Source organism: Oncorhynchus keta, chromosome 20 (genome assembly GCF_023373465.1).
Source record: "Oncorhynchus keta strain PuntledgeMale-10-30-2019 chromosome 20, Oket_V2, whole genome shotgun sequence".
Taxonomy (NCBI): Eukaryota; Metazoa; Chordata; class Actinopteri; order Salmoniformes; family Salmonidae; genus Oncorhynchus; species Oncorhynchus keta.
Window position 1 is genome coordinate 6,096,357 of NC_068440.1, and position 18,651 is coordinate 6,115,007.

Sequence of the window (18,651 nt, forward strand, 5' to 3'; positions counted from 1 at the left end):
GTTAGAAAGCCAGCCATCGAACTCCAGCTGGCTAGCTAATAGCAAGCTTTAGCTTGCAATTAAAAACAACTTTCTGACAAAATAAGAAACATAATACCTGAATCTGTTGCTGGATTCTTACCTGTATACATGGATGAAAGCTTCACCCCTTTTATAAGACATCCTGTGTTGTTTCCGTTTAGTTTGCACAGCTTGTTTGGCCGGTTACTGATTTCAAAATGTGTTCTTTTCAGAGTGAGAGAGAGTCAGCATGGCACAATCGTCATCCAGAAAGTAGTCCATCATAACTTTTTCTGACTGACATTTGTAGATAGCTACAAATGTCAAGTTGATAAATTCAGGGAAGCATTGTTATTGAGAGCAGTAGTAGCATATTTGCAGTTCTCCATAGCTAAAGTTACAGATAAAAAAAACTGCTTTAGGAGCAGCTAATTTTATATACACAAGATGCAACACCTCACCAATCCAAACTCATATCTCAGCATGTCCAGCCCACTCATTATCTCAGCCAATCATGGCTAGCGGGAAGGTTGCTAACTTTCTCTGAGGCTAAAGCAACTAGGCTCCTAATTTAACAATTTTATTCGTATTTACAGATGACATACACGTTTGGTGTTAAGGCACATGTTCGAGAAGGCATTTCTGAAGAAAAAAAAACATTTTGATAAAAAAAACATTTACATTCAAAAGGCTCTCCTGTGAAGTCGTGACTTGCGACATACGCCTAGTTTCCTGAATCGGGTCACATGTCAGTCTCCTTCTGAACGTGGCATAATCCTTGAATCCGCAAGAACCCTAACCTTACTATCATTGCATACACACAAATTGGTTTAATTATTTAGTTACTAACTAACTAAATAATAAAACAAAATTCATACACACTTAATACATGACAAAACATTTTTTATAGAAACGTAATGCAATAGAAACAGTCCCCTAGTGGACTAAGAACAGCATGACTGCTTGGTTATCAAAAGGGGAGGTTCAGGTTGAGAGAGGGACCGTTCAAAAGTTTGTGGTCACTTAGAAATGTCCTTGTTTTAGAAAGAAAAGCACATTTCTTGTCCTTTAAAATAATATCAAACTGATCAGAAATACAGTGTAGACATTGTTAATGTTGTAAATGACTATTGTAGCTGGAAACGGCTGATTTGTTTATGGAATATCTACATTGGCGTACAGAGGCCCATTATCAGCAACCATCACTCCTGTGTTCCAATGGCATGTTGTGTTAGCTAATCCAAGTTTATCATTTTAAAAGGCTAATTGATCATTAGAAAACCCATTTTCAATTATGTTAGCACAGCTGAAAACTGTTGTTCTGATTAAAGAAGCAATAATACTAGCCTTCTTTAGACTAGTTGAGTATCTGGAGCATCAGCATTTGTGGGTTCGATTACAGGCTCAAAATGGCCAGAAACAAAGAACTTTCTTCTGAAACTCATCAGTCTATTTTGGAGAAATGAAGGCTATTCCATGCGAGAAATTGCCAAGAAACTGAAGATCTCGTACAACGCTGTGTACTACTCCCTTCACAGAACAGCGCAAACTGTCTCTAACCAGAAAATAAAGAGGAGTGGGGGCCCTGGTGCACAGCTGAGCAAGAGTACAAGTACATTAGAGTGTCTAGTTTGAAAAACAGATGCCTCACAAGTCCTCAACTGGCAGCTTCACTAAATAGTACCCGCAAAACACTAGTCTCAACGTCAACAGTGAAGAGGCGATTCCAGGATGCTGGCCTTCTAGGCAGAGTTACTCTGTCCAGTGTCTGTGTTCTTTTGCCCATCTTTTAATCTTTTCTTTTTATTGGCCAGTCTGAGATTTGGCTTTTTCTTTGCAACTGCCTAGAAGGACAGCACCCTGGAGTTGCCTCTTCACTGTTGACGTTGAGACTGGTGACTTGCCTAGTTAAATAACATTTTTTTTTTCATAAACTAATTAAAAGTAACCTTTTTACAGAATGGCAGTGAAGAGGCGACTCCGGGATGCTGGCCTTCTAGGCCGAGTTGCAAAGACAAAACCATATCTTAGACTTGCCAATAAAAATAAAAGATTAAGATGAGCAAAAGAACACAGACATTAGACAGAAAGATAATCAAAAAAGTGTTATGAACAGACAAATCTAAGTTTGCGGTGTTCGAATCACAAAGAAGAACATTCGTGAGGTGCAGAAAAAATTCAAAGATGCTGGAGGAGTGCTTGACACCATCTGTCAAGCATGGTGGAGGCAATGTGATGGTCTGGCTGTGCTTTGGTGGTGGTAAAGTGGGAGATTTGTACAGGGTAAAAAGGATCTTGAAGAAGGAAGGCTATCACTCCAAGAACTATTTAGGGAAGAAGCAGTCAGCTGGTTTTCTGTCTATAATGGAGTGGCCAGCACAGTCACTGGATCTCAACCCTATTGAGCTGTTGTGGAAGCAGCTTGACCATATGGTACATAAGAAGTGCACATCAAGCCAATCCAACTTGTAGGAGGTGCTTCAGGAAGCATGGGGTGAAATCTCTTCAGATTACCTCAATAAATTGACAACTAGAATGCCAAAGGTCTGCAAGGCCGTAATTGCTGCAAATGGAGGATTCTTTGATGAAAGCAAAGTTTGAAGGACACCATTATTATTTCAATTGAAAATCATTATTTATAACCTTGTCAACATCTTGATTATATTTCCTATTAATTTTGCAACTCATTTCATGTAAGTTTTCATGGAGAACAAGGACATTTCTAAGTGACCCCAAAATGTTGAATGGTAGTGTACATTTGGAAACTACGCTCACAGTAATCAGAATACTTAGCACCCTAACCACTGCTTATTCAGATAGAAAATGCAATGTATATATTTACGTGTAGATGTCTTTGTCTGTCATCTCTCTGTTGAACCAATCAACCCTTCTATGGGGACGGTGTATTTGTGGTTCACGCTTCGTGTAAGGCTTTATTGTAAGGCTCGGCTTGTCCACCAGAGGTCACAAAGTCCTTCTTAGTTGTAAAGCTTCTCAGGGAGTGTAGTGTTCAAATAGAACAGCTACCCAGATGCACCGGTGATTGTCTGAGATGGGATTTATGCCTTCCTTTCTTGTGTAGATAGCCAAGTTCTAGATCCGTTTTCATGCACAGCTGCAGACTGTCAAATATTCTGGTCTTTATCTTCTTCACCTTGTGTTGAGAGTTTCAGAGTCTGTAACCATTTCAACATATGGCCAACGTTCCACGCTTTTCTGGTCTGATAGGTGAGGTTATCTTCTAACCTTGTGTTGAGTTTCAGAGTTTTCAACCATTTCTGCTGGTCTGAGGTTCTTAACCATTCGTAACGTTCGGCTCACACTGTCTGTCTACTGTTCTGATATGTTCATTCTTAGCGAGTCCTTTAAAGCACTCTGGTCGGAAAGGCGGTTCCATCACAATGACATGCTCTTCTGAACTCATTAGGGGTGTGACTTAGTTAATGTGCAATGGACATAAAAAACCATTATCTCATTAGAAACCAAAATCACATGCCTATCTCAACAAAAATAGTTTAATCATTCTTCATATTGTATGAACATCATATTGGATGGAAACTTGAAAGCTAGAATGTTTCCTTCCTAAGTTACAGTATTTGGTTCAATTTTTAATAACATCACAAAATAATAAACACTATGACATGATTATTCTTTTGGTCCCCACTGACCATTCCTAACATCCCTACATAGAAATATTGTTCCAATATTCACTTTTTTTTCATTTAGCGTTTTTGGTCGGCAAAGTGTCTCTGTAACAAAGACATTCCAATTTTGATACTACCTCCTCTTCTGTGGGGGAGAGGGGTTAAGGCTATCTGTCAGCCATTTGCCAAGCTGATCTGAGGCCTTGGATCCTCGACCAGGAGACACTATCACACCATCACATGACACCATCACACCATCACACATCCATCACTTATCCCCAAACCGAGTGGTGCAGTAGTCTAAGGCACTGAATCTCAGTGCTAGAGGTGTCACGGCAGACCCTGGTTCGATTACAGTCTGTATCACAACCTGCCGTGATTGGGAGTCCCATAGGGTGGTGCACAATTGGCCCAATGTCGTTAGGGTTTGGCTGGGTTAGGCTATCATTGTAAATAATAATTTGTTCTTAACTGTCTTGCCTAGATAAATAAAGGGGGGGAAATGCTTAACTGTTGGTATGAGGTTTTAATATGAAATGCAGTGATGCCAGGCATGATGTCATCCAAAAAGTTATAAGTTTGAATCATCTGTCAATAGCACATTCTTCCAGGTGCTTTTCAGTAAACTTGAGTCAACTGCTGAAACTCGCAGTAGGTTGGTAGGAAATAGAGGTTGCAGGCTTCACATTCACGCTCAGCACAGCACCTAGTGTCAGCCAGAGTCTCATTCCGAATCTTGCCATGCACTGGTTATACTAAGTTGTGAAGTACCCCGAGGTGAAATAAGCACCGCAGGCAGTAGACGTGTGCACAGTACCCTTTATCCAACCCACTTGCTTAAATCGGACAAACCGGTCCCACTTCAAAGCAAGCTTCTTGTTTTTGGGCCACAAATGAGTCTAACCGCGTCCTTGTGGGTATTAAGGCACTATGTGGGTATTACTGTGCTAGCGATGAATGAAACACTCGCTCACTCAACTACGATTACCAAAATGCACAGGAGAAGAGGAGATGAAGTTATTTGCTTGAGTTTATATGGCTTCTACTTCATAGTATTTCACCAGCGGGCCTAACAACACCCGTGCCAATATATCCTCCAAACACCGGCTTCTCGGGCATTATCACTTAAACTTACAGGAGGGTGCTAAAGGGAGGGCGGCTCATAATAATGGCTGGAATGGAGCAAATGGAATGGCATCAAACCCATGGAAACCATGGGTTTGATGTATTTTAATAACATTCCACTTATTCCGCTCCAGCCACTACCACGAGCCCGTCCTCCCCAATTAAGGTGTATGTAAGTTATCAGATTGTGTGTGTGTGTGTGTGTGTGTGTGTGTGTGTGTGTGTGTGTGTGTGTGTGTGTGTGTGTGTGTGTGTGTGTGTGTGTGTGTGTGTGTGTGTGTGTGTGTGTGTGTGTGTGTGTGTGTGTGTGGTACTGGGGTGGAGCAGACAGACTCTGGTCTGACTATGTCTTTATTGGATGACGAAACCCCTCCAGGGAGGTCATGATGGCTGCAGCAGGAGATGTGCAATGCATCCCAAAATAGCAGCCTATTCCCTATGTAGTGCACTCCTCTTGACCAGACCCCTATGGGATTCCCTATGGGCTCTGGTCAAAAGTAGTCCACTATATAGGGAATAGAATGTCATTTGGGACTCGGAACCTGGTCTAAACCTAATGCATTATATAAACCAATCGCTCTTTCTTCCCAGCCTACCGTTCATCTTCCTCCACCACAGGTAATCCCATTAGTTCTCTCCTGATATGGCCTTTTACAACAGATTTAATTCAGGGGATTTCAATCAGGGTGGAATCACATTACAGTTTTTGTGTCTTGTACGTGTGTGTCTCAACGTATTTGTCATGTGCACACTCACTCCTCTTTTTTTATTTTGATGTCTTGGGTGAGTGGTGTGTGGTTTATTTGATTTGTGTGTGTGTGTGTGTGTGTGTGTGTGTGTGTGTGTGTGTGTGTGTGTGTGTGTGTGTGTGTGTGTGTGTGTGTGTGTGTGTGTGTGTGTGTGTGTGTGTGTGTGTGTGTGTGTGTTCTTGTCATGGATAGAACCGATAAGTTGATAAAAGTGTATATATGTGTATGACCGACGTACTGTTCGAGTGTTTGTTCGTCTGTGTGCATGCGTGCGTTCGTCTTCACTGTCTTTTCTACAGTCCAAGTGCATCCTGGCAGCCAGCGATAAGACTGAGACTGAGTGTGGAATCTGAGTAACCATCACTCTTTCCTCTCCTCTCTTCTGTAGAGGGAGGGAAGCATCAATAACCCTGTGGGTAGAGTCCTGAATCGGGTCACAGAATGGAATTCGCAACACAATAGTTGTTGTGACCCATGGGTTGATGCTTTTATTCCACCCGCTAGCAGGTTTGAGGAAAATATCAATCATATGGTGGGTGTAATGAAAACATGAGGAGAATAACATGTTTTCACCTCACTTGTAAAATTGCAAGTTCACATGTGAAAATCACATTTGCAGTTTCACACGTGTTGCGGAAGAATCAGAATTAGTTAGGTAACATAATATGCTTGTATGATATGCTTGTTTATTAGAATGTAACCCTTCGGACTCTGGCATTGGCATTTGAACTTCCTCCCTCAGCTGGGCCTCAGTCACCTGGGGCCCAGAGAGGGGAGAAGTCAGGCTTGTCCTTCACATGTCCCTGGTGCTATGCAGAATATCCGAAAGAGGACAGGAGAGAACATTGTCTTCATATTGTATGTGAATGTCTTTACCTATTTTTACACCATGTGAAGAAATGGCGTGATTAATGGGAAACACACTTCCTCCTTTGGCCTTGGGGGAGATAAGTTCTGAGGCAAGATGTGTGGGGTAGTGTCTGGAACCATTGTATGTCATCTCTGATGTTGCACTTATCCTGGGATAGTGTATGACCTAGAGGCTCAGTCCCTTCACTTGAGATGGGAGTATTTGGAGTTGACAATTGATGTATGCCATAGAATTTGTTGGTGTTTCTGTGCTATGTAGTACCAGGAATGAAATCGGAGCCTCGTCTTAGGGGCCAAACTCTGAACAGTGAGAACAGTCTTCATAGAAAATGCTATCTGGCTGCGGGATACTCCTTTCTCATTTATCAAGTCTCACCTTGTGACCCATTCCACACATCTGTTGTTTGTCATGTAGACTAAGGTGTGGATCTTTGCTATGAAATATTTTTTGTAGCCTTTGTGTCTGGGCTCACAATGAATTGATAATACAGAAATTAACCACCACACACGTAAGAAAACTCAACATTTGAAAATTACAGTTCACATGTGAAAAGGTGGTTAACATGTTGCAGAGGCAATGTTTCCACATGTGTAATTGAAAATTCTGTCATGCCTTTCTGTAAAAAGGTTACTTTAAAAAAAAGATTAAAAAATTTAACTAGGCAAGTCACCAATCTCAACGTCAACAGTGAAGAGGCAACTCTAGGGTTCTGTCCTTCTAGGCAGAGTTGCAAAGAAAAAGCCATATCTCAGACTGGCCAATAAAAAGAAAAGATTAAGATGGGCAAAATAACACAGACACTGGACAGAGGAACTCTGCCTAGAAGGCCAGCATCCCGGAATCGCCTCTTGACTGTTGACGTTGAGACTAGTGTTTTGCGGGTACTATTTAATGAAGCTGCCAGTTGAGGACTTGTGAGGCGTCTGTTTCTCAAACTAGACACTCTAATGTGTTGTGCACCAGGGCCTCCCACTCCTCTTTCTTTTCTGATTAGAAGCAGTTGTTGCGCTGTTCTGTGAAGGGAGTAGTACACAGTGTTGTACGAGATCTTCAGTTTCTTGGCAATTTCTCGCATGGAATAGCTTTCATTTCTCAAGAATAGACTGATGAGTTTCAGAAGAAAGTTCTTTGTTTCCGGCCATTTTGATTCTGTAATCGAACCCACAAATACTGATGCTTCAGATACTCAACTCGTCTAAAGAAGGCCAGTAATTATTGCTTCTTTAATCAGAACAACAATTTTCAGCTGTTGCAAAAGGGTTTTCTAATGATCAATTAGCATTTTAAAATTATAAACCTGGATTAGCTAACACAACGTACCATTGGAACACAGGAGTGATGGTTGCTGTAAATGGGCCTCTGTACACCTATGTAGACATTCCATAAAAAATCTGCCGTTTCCAGCTACAATAGTCATTTACAATATTAACAATGTCTACACTGTATTTCTGATCAATTTGATGTTATTTTAAAGGACAATAAATGTGCTTTTCTTTCAAAACAAGGACATTTCTAAGTGACCCCAAACTTTTGTACGGTAGTGTATGTCGGCTATCGGCTTTTATTAGGTAAGAAGGCTCATTGAAAACATGTACAGATATTGTTCATAATTCATGGCATGGTTTCCTTTAATCCAAATGTTGAATAGACATGCAGTCAAATGGATATATGCAGGGAGGGTAATAATAGCCTACTACTCTGGAATCATAAGCACTATTAAATAATGATGTTATTTGGTCGGTCATGGCTCTCAGAGCAATTATACTGTACGTGGGTGGGTTAGGATGTGGAGAACAATCTGTCCTGATGTCGGCTATCGGGTGGGGCACGGAATTTATGTGGCCGGCGTGGGGCGGCTCGAAAAAACAGACCCGTGCAGGAGTCATCAGGCACCGGCACCTCCTCCATCTCTTTCGTTTTCTCTTTTTTTCCCACTCTGTAACAGGGGCATACAGTATTCAATCTGGACAGACAGGATCCCACAGAGGCTAGGCTGGACAGCCATGATGGGACTGGGTCCAGAGACATTCATCTGAAAGTGTTTTTGTGTACGTGTAGGCCTAGTGTCACTGTGTGTTCCAACCAGAATGAGGGTATTTACAGTAACGACTGATATAAAAATGACAAGCAACTGCTAGAGATGAGCGTACACAGAACAATAGCCTAACCACAACACAACTCACAATTCAGAGATAAGTCATATTCCTATGACATATGCACATTATTTTTCTAGTGTAATGCTGTCAATTACTTAACCCCTGATGGAGAGAGCGTGTTTTCAGAAAGACACTGCCTAGCTATTCCCATGTGTTTGGTACGTTGGGAACACATCGCTACTTCATGTTATTTGTGATGTAACAAGGGAAAATTCTCTGCAGCTCATTTTCCAAGTGATGTTGGCCCCTGGTCTCCCCCTGGGGAACTTGAATGAGCTCTTGTCACAGTAATGTAGTGTGTGTGTGTGTGTGTGTGTGTGTGTGTGTGTGTGTGTGTGTGTGTGTGTGTGTGTGTGTGTGTGTGTGTGTGTGTGTGTGTGTGTGTGTGTGTGTGTGTGTGTGTGTGTGTGTGTGTGTGTGTGTGTGTGTGTGTGTGTGTGTGACCATGCATGTGTGCGAGAGTGAGATTGTGTGCATGCATCTTCATGTATGTGTGTGTGCATTTGACAGTGTGTATCATTTGTGTCATTGTGTGTGTACGTGTGTCACCGTCCCTCCTCCCATGTGGGGAACGGAGCAGCAATGAAAGTGAATGAGCTCTTTAAACTCCCACAGTGTCTGGGGGACTGGTGTCTGTCACCATGATGCACTGGCCGTTAGTAAACTCCATTACTGCTGCGTCCTCATCTCCGTCACTGTCATCGCCTCCCACGCCGCTCGCCCAGGCTCCCCGACCCCCACACCCCGGAAACACACTGCCAACGACGCAGTGCGTCTCAGACTTCCATCAGCACTCTGATCAAGTGGAATATTACCCGGAACAACCCACTGTTTTTCTGTAAAAGCACACCAGTACACCCAACACCATCAACAGCGACAAGGGTACAGCCAAAACAACCTGGGTGTTCCTTTCAGTTTTTATCATTGTCCCTGACTGCGCATAGGAGGCGATGACAGGGACCACAATTGAAATAATTCATTAACTTTATTGTGTCATCGCTGACAGGTTTTAAAATGTATCTACTATGTCTATATGTATATTTTTTTTAGCTTTCAAGTAAAATCAATTGATTTGTTAAAAAGCTCAAACCTGGGCATATGTCTGACTAGTTTGGATTTCCGTGTATCTTACACGTGTTTTAGTGTTAAATTCAATGCCGGTCTTTAAATTCCATCCCACTAGTTGTGTAGTGTGTGTATGTGTAGAACTCCGTGCTGCACCGTGGCTATCTCAAAAGCTATCTCTTTTAATGGAAAACTGGTGCTACTGGAGAGTGAGAAAACGGTTGTTAGGTTATGATCCTATCGAGACAGTATTTAACAGAAGAGACCGGGAAGGCCATATCTTAATGCTAATGTCACTGTGTAGGTCTGTGATAAGAGGGTTTGGATCTGATAGCACAGGGATGGGGAAATGTAGTCAGGTTTTTGTCACTGGAGCTAGCTGCGACTGTTGTGATTTCACGCCACTGCACGGTGTTAGGAAATGAGGTCACATCAATTGATAATTGATGTGGTCTGAAATGGGAATATTTGCGATACCACCATTTGTAGTTTGTGCTCCTCCCATAGACCTTATACATTATGGGCCGTTTTCCTGGACACAGATTAAACCTTGTCCTGATGTAAAACTCAAACTCAATGGGGACTCATCTGAGAGTCATTTCTCGGAAACGGGCCCTATATGTTTTACACAACATTGTTATGTGGGCTTTTAGTTGAATAGCATTCTTCTCATCTGAGGAGTGATTGAGGGCAGTGTCTGTAGATTTATTTGGGAGAAAGATTTTAGTCTATGTCTGATCTGATGAAATGTATATTTTGTTATGATGATAGAGGATTACACAAGATGAATTTAGTGATTCCATACTTCAAGAAAATGAAAGTGGTGAAATGAAAAAGAGAAGTGATTTTGTGGTCATGATAAAAATGACCAAAAATAACATTGAAAATCCTTGCTATCTTCTACCAATGTCTGTCTTGTTTCTCTCTCTATCCCACTCTCACTCCCTCTTTCACTGTGGAATGAGACTTTACATCCTGGCTGTAAATCACCTCAATAACACTTTAAATCAGTTAGTGGTTGGACTCGAACTCTTCCTCTAACTTTAATCTGCTTGGCACCGCCCTCCTCACCCACTCCTTACTCCCGTTGTGTCAGACGCTTGGTCCGTGAGGGAGATGGATGGATGAGGGACGCATCTATGTACGCCACTTAATTACCAAACAAAGCTGCCATGGCTGTAGCCCGGCGTTGTTGCTAGCTGTGTCCGCGAGGCGAGGGCGACACAAACAGATTCCGTGCCCCAGAGAAGCTTGGCCATTCATCACCCTAACCTCATTGTGAAAACCAGACACACTTCACCCCCCTCGCTCCCTCCCTCCACCTCTTCTCCACTCCGCATGGCCTCATCTGCTCATCCCCACCTCTCCTTATTCATCCCCCTGTACCCCAACTACACTCATATTAATACTAATGACGGCAGCATTGTGGGGCCAGACACTTCATTGTCCATATTGTCGGCCAGGCTCATCCTGCTTGTTCTATATTTCCATATTTATTCATTTATGCCGTCTTTCTCCCCCGAAGAGGCATATTAATTCTAATGGTGACAAAGAGACCAATCATGCACCACATGCCCAGCCCTCTGAGAGACAGACAGAGAGAGTGAGAGACAGAGAGAGAGAGGGGGAGATCAACCATTTCCAAGCTCAGGGACATGTACTAGTCTGTGGCGACCTAAATGCAACAACTGGACAAAGAACGTGACACTCTTAGCACACAGGGGGACAAACACCTACCTGGAGGTTCCCTCCCAAATATGCCACCCTAGACACAACTCTGACAAAACAACCAACAAAAACGGGTCACAACTTCTGCAGCTCTGTCGCACGCAGCTCTGGGTCTGTACATAGTCAATGGTAGGCTTCGAGGTGACTCTTACAGTAGGTACACCTACAGCTCATCCCTTGGCAGTAGTACTGTAGATTACTTTATCACTGACCTCAACCCAGAGTCTCTCAGAGCATTCACAGTCAGCCCACTGACACCCCTATCAGATCACAGCAAAATCTAAGTGTACTTGAACTGAGCAATACTCAATCATGAGTCATCAAAGCCAAAGGAACTACAGTGCCTTGCGAAAGTATTCGGCCCCCTTGAACTTTGCGACCTTTTGCCACATTTCAGGCTTCAAACACAAAGATATAAAACTGTATTTGTTTGTGAAGAATCAACAACAAGTGGGACACAATCATGAAGTGGAACGACATTTATTGGATATTTCAAACTTTTTTAACAAATCAAAAACTGAAAAATTGGGCGTGCAAAATTATTCAGCCCCCTTAAGTTAATACTTTGTAGCGCCACCTTTTGCTGCGATTACAGCTGTAAGTCGCTTGGGGTATGTCTCTATCAGTTTTGCACATCGAGAGACTGACATTTTTTCCCATTCCTCCTTGCAAAACAGATCGAGCTCAGTGAGGTTGGATGGAGAGCATTTGTGAACAGCAGTTTTCAGTTCTTTCCACAGATTCTCGATTGGAATCAGGTCTGGACTTTGACTTGGCCATTCTAACACCTGGATATGTTTATTTTTTAACCATTCCATTGTAGATTTTGCTTTATGTTTTGGATCATTGTCTTGTTGGAAGACAAATCTCCGTCCCAGTCTCAGGTCTTTTGCAGACTCCATCAGGTTATCTTCCAGAATGGTCCTGTATTTGGCTCCATCCATCTTCCCATCAATTTTAACCATCTTCCCTGTCCCTGCTGAAGAAAAGTAGGCCCAAACCATGATGCTGCCACCACCATGTTTGACAGTGGGAATGGTGTGTTCAGGGTGATGAGCTGTGTTGCTTTTACGCCAAACATAACGTTTTGCATTGTTGCCAAAAAGTTAAATTTTGGTTTCATCTGACCAGAGCACCTTCTTCCACATGTTTGGTGTGTCTCCCAGGTGGCTTGTGGCAAACTTTAAACAACACGTTTTATGGATATCTTTAAGAAATGGCTTTCTTCTTGCCACTCTTCCATAAAGGCCAGATTTGTTTAATATACGACTGATTGTTGTCCAATGGACAGCGTCTCCCACCTCAGCTGTAGATCTCTGCAGTTCATCCAGAGTGATCATGGGCCTCTTGGCTGCATCTCTGATCAGTCTTCTCCTTGTATGAGCTGAAAGTTTAGAGGGACGGCCAGGTCTTGGTAGATTTGCAGTGGTCTGATACTCCTTCCATTTCAATATTATCGCTTGCACAGTGCTCCTTGGGATGTTTAAAGCTTGGGAAATCTTTTTGTAGCCAAATCCGGCTTTAAACTTCTTCACAACAGTATCTCGGACCTGCCTGGTGTGTTCCCTGTTCTTCATGATGCTCTCTGCACTTTTAACGGACCTCTGAGACTATCACAGTGCAGGTGCATTTATACGGAGACTTGATTACACACAGGTGGATTGTATTTATCATCATTAGTCATTTAGGTCAACATTGGATCATTCAGAGATCCTCACTGAACTTCTGGAGAGAGTTTGCTGCACTGAAAGTAAAGGGGCTGAATAATTTTGCACGCCCAATTTTTCAGTTTTTGATTTGTTAAAAAAGTTTGAAATATCCAATAAATGTCGTTCCACTTCATGATTGTGTCCCACTTGTTGTTGATTCTTCACAAAAAAATACAGTTTTATATCTTTATGTTTGAAGCCTGAAATGTGGCAAAAGGTCGCAAAGTTCAAGGGGGCCGAATACTTTCGCAAGGCACTGTACATAATATTAAGAAATTCTATAGTGGAAGGAAAGTAGTGTAGAAACCTACCAAAAAAACAATTAGGCAAGAACTAATTAAATCCCTTTAGACAACTTCCTGGATAAAATGCTTGACTGTAATAGCAAAGGAGTAAACTTGGCAGTAGAAAATCTAAACAGTATATTTGACCTTTCAGCTTCCCTATCGAATCTAAAAATGTCATGCAGACACCCTAAGAAAATTAACAACAATGACAAATGGTTTGATGAAGAATGCAAAAACCTAAGAAAGAAATTGAGAAACCTATCCAACCAAAAACATAGACCCAGAAAACTTGAGCCTACGCCTTCAGTATGGTGAATCACTAAAACAACACAGACATGCACTACGGAAAAAGAAGGAACAGCACGTCAGAAATCAGCTCAATGTAATTGAAAAATCCATAGAATCTAACCACTTCCGGGAAAATTGGAACACACAAAAAAAAACAACACAAAGTGTTATCTATCCAAAACGGAGATGTATGGATAAACCACTTCTCCAATCGTTTTAGCTCTATAACAAAGAAGAAAACATATACATGATCAAATACAAATCTTAGAATCAACTATTAAAGACTACCAGAACCCACTGAATTCTCCAATTACATTGAATGAACTACAGGACAAAATGCAAACCCTCCAAACCAAAAAGGCCTGATCTTTTTGTCATGCCATCATCTGTTTCACCTGTCCTTGTGCTTGTCTCCAAATATCCCCTGGGTATTTATAGCTGTGTTTTCTGTCTGTCTGTGCCAGTTCGTCTTGATTGTTCAAGTCAACCAGCGGTTTGTCTCAGCTCCTGCTTTTCCCCAGTCTCTCTTTTTCTCGTCCTCCTGGTAAAAACCCTTGCCTGTCCTGAGTCTGGGCCTGCCTGCCTTCCTGTGCCTTTGTCCCTATACATACCTCAGCCTAAACATCAGCGACACAGGTAACTTCCACAAAGCTGTGAACGATCTGAGAGTCAAGGCAAGAAGGGCCTTCTAAAGGAACATAAAAAGGAACATAAAATTCGACATACCAATTAGGATCTGTCTAAAACACCTTGAATCAGTTATAGAACCCATTGCCCTTTATGGTGAGGTCTGGGGTCCGCTCACCAACCAAAAATTCACAAAATAGCACAAACACCAAATTGAGACTCCGCATGCAGAATTCTGCAAAAATATCCTCAGTGTACAACAGAACAAAATACAAAATAATACATGCAGAGCAGAATTAGGCCGATACCCGCTAATTTTGATAATCCAGAAAAGAGATTCTAAATTCTACAACCACCTAAAAAGGAAGCGATTCCCAAACATTCCATAACAATACCTACAGAGAGAATAACCAGGAGAAGAGTCCGGTAAGCAAACACAATTAGACCCAACCAAATAATGAGAAAACAAAAAGATAATTACTTTGCACATTGGAAAGATTTAAGAAAAAAACAGAGCAAACTAGAATGCAATTTGGCCCTAAAAAGAGAGTGGCAAAATACATGACCACTGTGACAGACCCAAAATTAAGGAAAGCTTTGACAATGTACAGACTCAGGGAGCATAGCTTTGCTATTGAGAGAGGCCGCCATAGGCATACCTGGCAACTGGCTCTCAAGAGAAAAGCGGCTATGTGCACACTTCCACGCAAAAGGAGGTGGAAACTGAGCTGCACTTCTTTTACCCTCCTGCCAAATGTATGAACATATTAGAGACACATACAGTTGAAGTCAGAAGTTTACACGCACCTAGGTTGGAGTCATTTAAAACTCATTTTTCAACCACTCCACAAATGTCTTCTTAACAAACTCTACTTTGTGCATGACGCAAGTCATTTTTCCAACAATTGTTTACAGACAGATTATTTCACTTGTAATTCACTGTATCACAATTCCAGTGGGTCAGAGTTGACTGTGCTTGGAAAATTCCAGAAAATTATGTAATGTCTTTAGAAGCTTCTGATAGGCTAATTGACATAATTTGAGTCAATTGGAGGTGTGCATGTGGATGTTATCAAGGCCTACCTTCAAACTCAGTGTCTCTTTGTTTGACATCATGGGAATATCAAAATAAATTAGCCAAGAACTCAGAAGAAAAGGATTGTAGACCTCCACAAGTCTGCTTCATCCTTGGGAGCAATTTTCAAATGCCTGAAGGTACCATGTTCATCTGCACAAACAATAGTATGCATGTATAAACACCATGGGACCACGCAGCTGTCATACCGCTCAGGAAGGAGACGAGTTCTGTCTCCAAGAGATGAATGTACTTTGGTGCAGAGAAATAGAGACAGACATAGAAAGAGAAAGAGAGACAAGATAGAGACAAGGCAGAGTGGCGGTAGAGCGTAAGGTCGGGGCGAAACATGGCACTAACTGTCTCCTCCACTCCCCGGCTGAGATTCTATCACACGTTCATCATGAAGGTGTAATCAATCCACACCAATGACTTTGTCAAAGGAGGCACTCCCCTCGATGCATCCTCTAGGAGCGGAGACGCAGGGGCCCACAGAAAAGACACAATTCACCTGAGACCCTTTTATAACATCTGTCTGTTTGTATTCAAAATCTGTTGTTGAGGAGCAATAGTGTTACTGTTGAGTTAACTTCCAATCAGATAGCAGACCTACTGGGTGTTAACGCAACAGAACCCACTGCTTCACAGAGATGTGACAAGAGGGGGTTGGTGAGATAATGCAAGAGATAATGCAACATTCCTAAGACAACACAAAGGAAATCCTTGCATTCAGTGTACAGAGTCACTTCGAGGGCCCGCCATCATGTGTGTGTGTGTGTGTGTGTGTGTGTGTGTGTGTGTGTGTGTGTGTGTGTGTGTGTGTGTGTGTGGTGTGTGTGTGAATTCATCCTATTCCACACCATGATCGTATATCCCGACACACGGCCTGTCCACCAATCATAGTCCATCTGTCTTGGCCGCTAGCCAGTACATATCTGATCAACTCACGTGCTCTTTCTCTTCATGTCACACGATTTATATAACCATTATTCTATATAGTCTGCACCGGCACTTTACATAGTTATCACACCACCCACCACCAGCCCACAAATGCCAGCGTCGGAGTTCACTAAAGTCACCAATCAACGTAATCTCATCATGGTGAAACGTAGCAATTGTGTTTCCTGGTTTAGCTTTAATTTCATTTTCACTTTTCTAAATTAATTTAGAAAGGGGGGATTTTTGATAGTGGGAACATGCAAGAAATTACATTAGATGTGATAATATGTTAATATCCCCAGGGAGGCCTGTCTGGAGATGGTTGGCTATCTAATTCACATTCATTTATTTGCAGCTCTCTGTTTCATTAGGGGCCCCACTTAAAACGGCACTTATAGAGGGGGAGAAAACAGAATGAGTACGTGTGCAAATTTAATTAAGGACCCTGCTTTATCGGCACTGAGGGGAAGGTATAGAGGGAGAGAGCCCCTGGAACAAGATATGGAATGCATGGGAAGGGATGGAGTGTGATTGAGAAGATTCTTATTCAGAAGGCATGTGCTCTACATTCTGATTCTATATCGGATCGTATCTGGGGTTCAGAAAGTGGTTCATAGCTGTTATCATATATTAAATATTATCTTATATTATCGTATTATATATGATATAGTATCTTTATTTTCAAAATGTTACCACATCTTTTAGGTATGATCTCACTTTGTCTAGTCAACCCGGCCCTCTCGTCCTTTTTTTTGTTGCATTTTAAGGGCAGAAGTCCTTCGCATACCCTTGGTTTAATTGTGAGGAGGTGGATTTATGTGTGTCTCTAAGAGGTGTGGCTATCATGTCGTAATTTACTGCCTGGACATAGAGCCTGCGTCTGCCTGTACAGTGGGAGGGGAGGAGAGGGGGGATAAACATGAATACCTAGTACGTCCACTTCACTGTCAGACCATTTCATTGGTAAACTACATGGTAATGTAAAAGTATGGCATAAATACGGAAGTTCTGCTACTCCATTTCTACTACTTGCAAGCTTCCTTTTTGGTGCTTTCCATTTTGAGATTTTCTAAGCGCAATAATGGCTATGTCCAGTTCGGAGGAGCGCTGTGCGTGCTGGTGAGACAATACAATAACATTTATAACCCTTCGATGGGGATGTATTCGGACAAGCAAGGAAAAGACAACAGCTAGAAGGAGATATCACAAAATTTGAACACCGATACTGATATCAAAGGAACATAAAGACCAGTATTTACGCAATCTGAAAAGGGTGACGGAGACGAGGAATGGGGCTGCCGCAGGTGCCTGTCCCACCGATTGTCAGACTATTGGATTGGCTTCTCGTTCACGTGAAACATCGTCAGACAGACACCAATAAGCCAGATACGGTATGTACTCGTCATGCAACCGATTCCTTTTGTACAGTTCATGTGTGTGTTTGTGATCTTATGTTTCGCAGACCTAGTTAGAACATGAGAAATCAGCTCTTTTCTGGATGGGATAAATTGTGAGTGGAAAATATTCCGTGCCTCTGTTATAAGATTATCAGGGCTAATGTGTGTGTGTGTTAATTATATTGAGATGTATATGAAATCAGTTATTTTGGGTAAACATTTTAACTCAAAGGAGCCCATGGAGAATTTTAAGATTGCTTGCATTGTATTCTAACGTATTCGCCATCTGCTTGTAGGTGTTGGAGGAGTATGCGGTTTTGGACAGTCCAGAGATGGAGCTGAGCCCTGAGGGCCCATCTACCGGTGGTTAATCGCCCCTTGATTCATCATCTCCCCGACCTGGTTCATCACCTCTCCGGCCCCTCTCCCCAACGCCCAGGCCCTTCTTACCAACACCCAACCAGGCGCACAATCCAGGCGCACCTGCCCTGCCCTGCAACTCCAACAACCTCCACCCCATCTCCCCGATCCAGGTCCAATGGCTGGAAGAGGAAGACAGCTGAGGATCCTTCGGACACTGACATGACGCAGCGGGTGGCTGACTTAAAGAAACTGCACCAGGAGTTACAGAAACAGCAGCAGTGTCCAGCAAAGGCCGTCTACGATGTCGTGGTGCCATGGATGATGTCTCTTCCTGCGGATCAATGTCTCCTGTTTGTCTCACCCCTAAACCTGTTGTGTACTTTTTTGTACTTATTTCCTCATTCATATGTTACTGTTTTTTTTCTCTTATTTTTGACTTTCACCACACTTTTCACCTGTTCACCTGCAAATAAACATCTAAAAGAACTGCAAATGTATTTGTCTGGTTATTCATTTTTTTTATGAGTGACTCAGTCAACTTGTACTGCTTTGTACCTGAGGCATGTAGATGAGGTTAATGTCTTGGTGGTCTTTAATGTCCACAGCTGGACACTCACCCATGTACCAA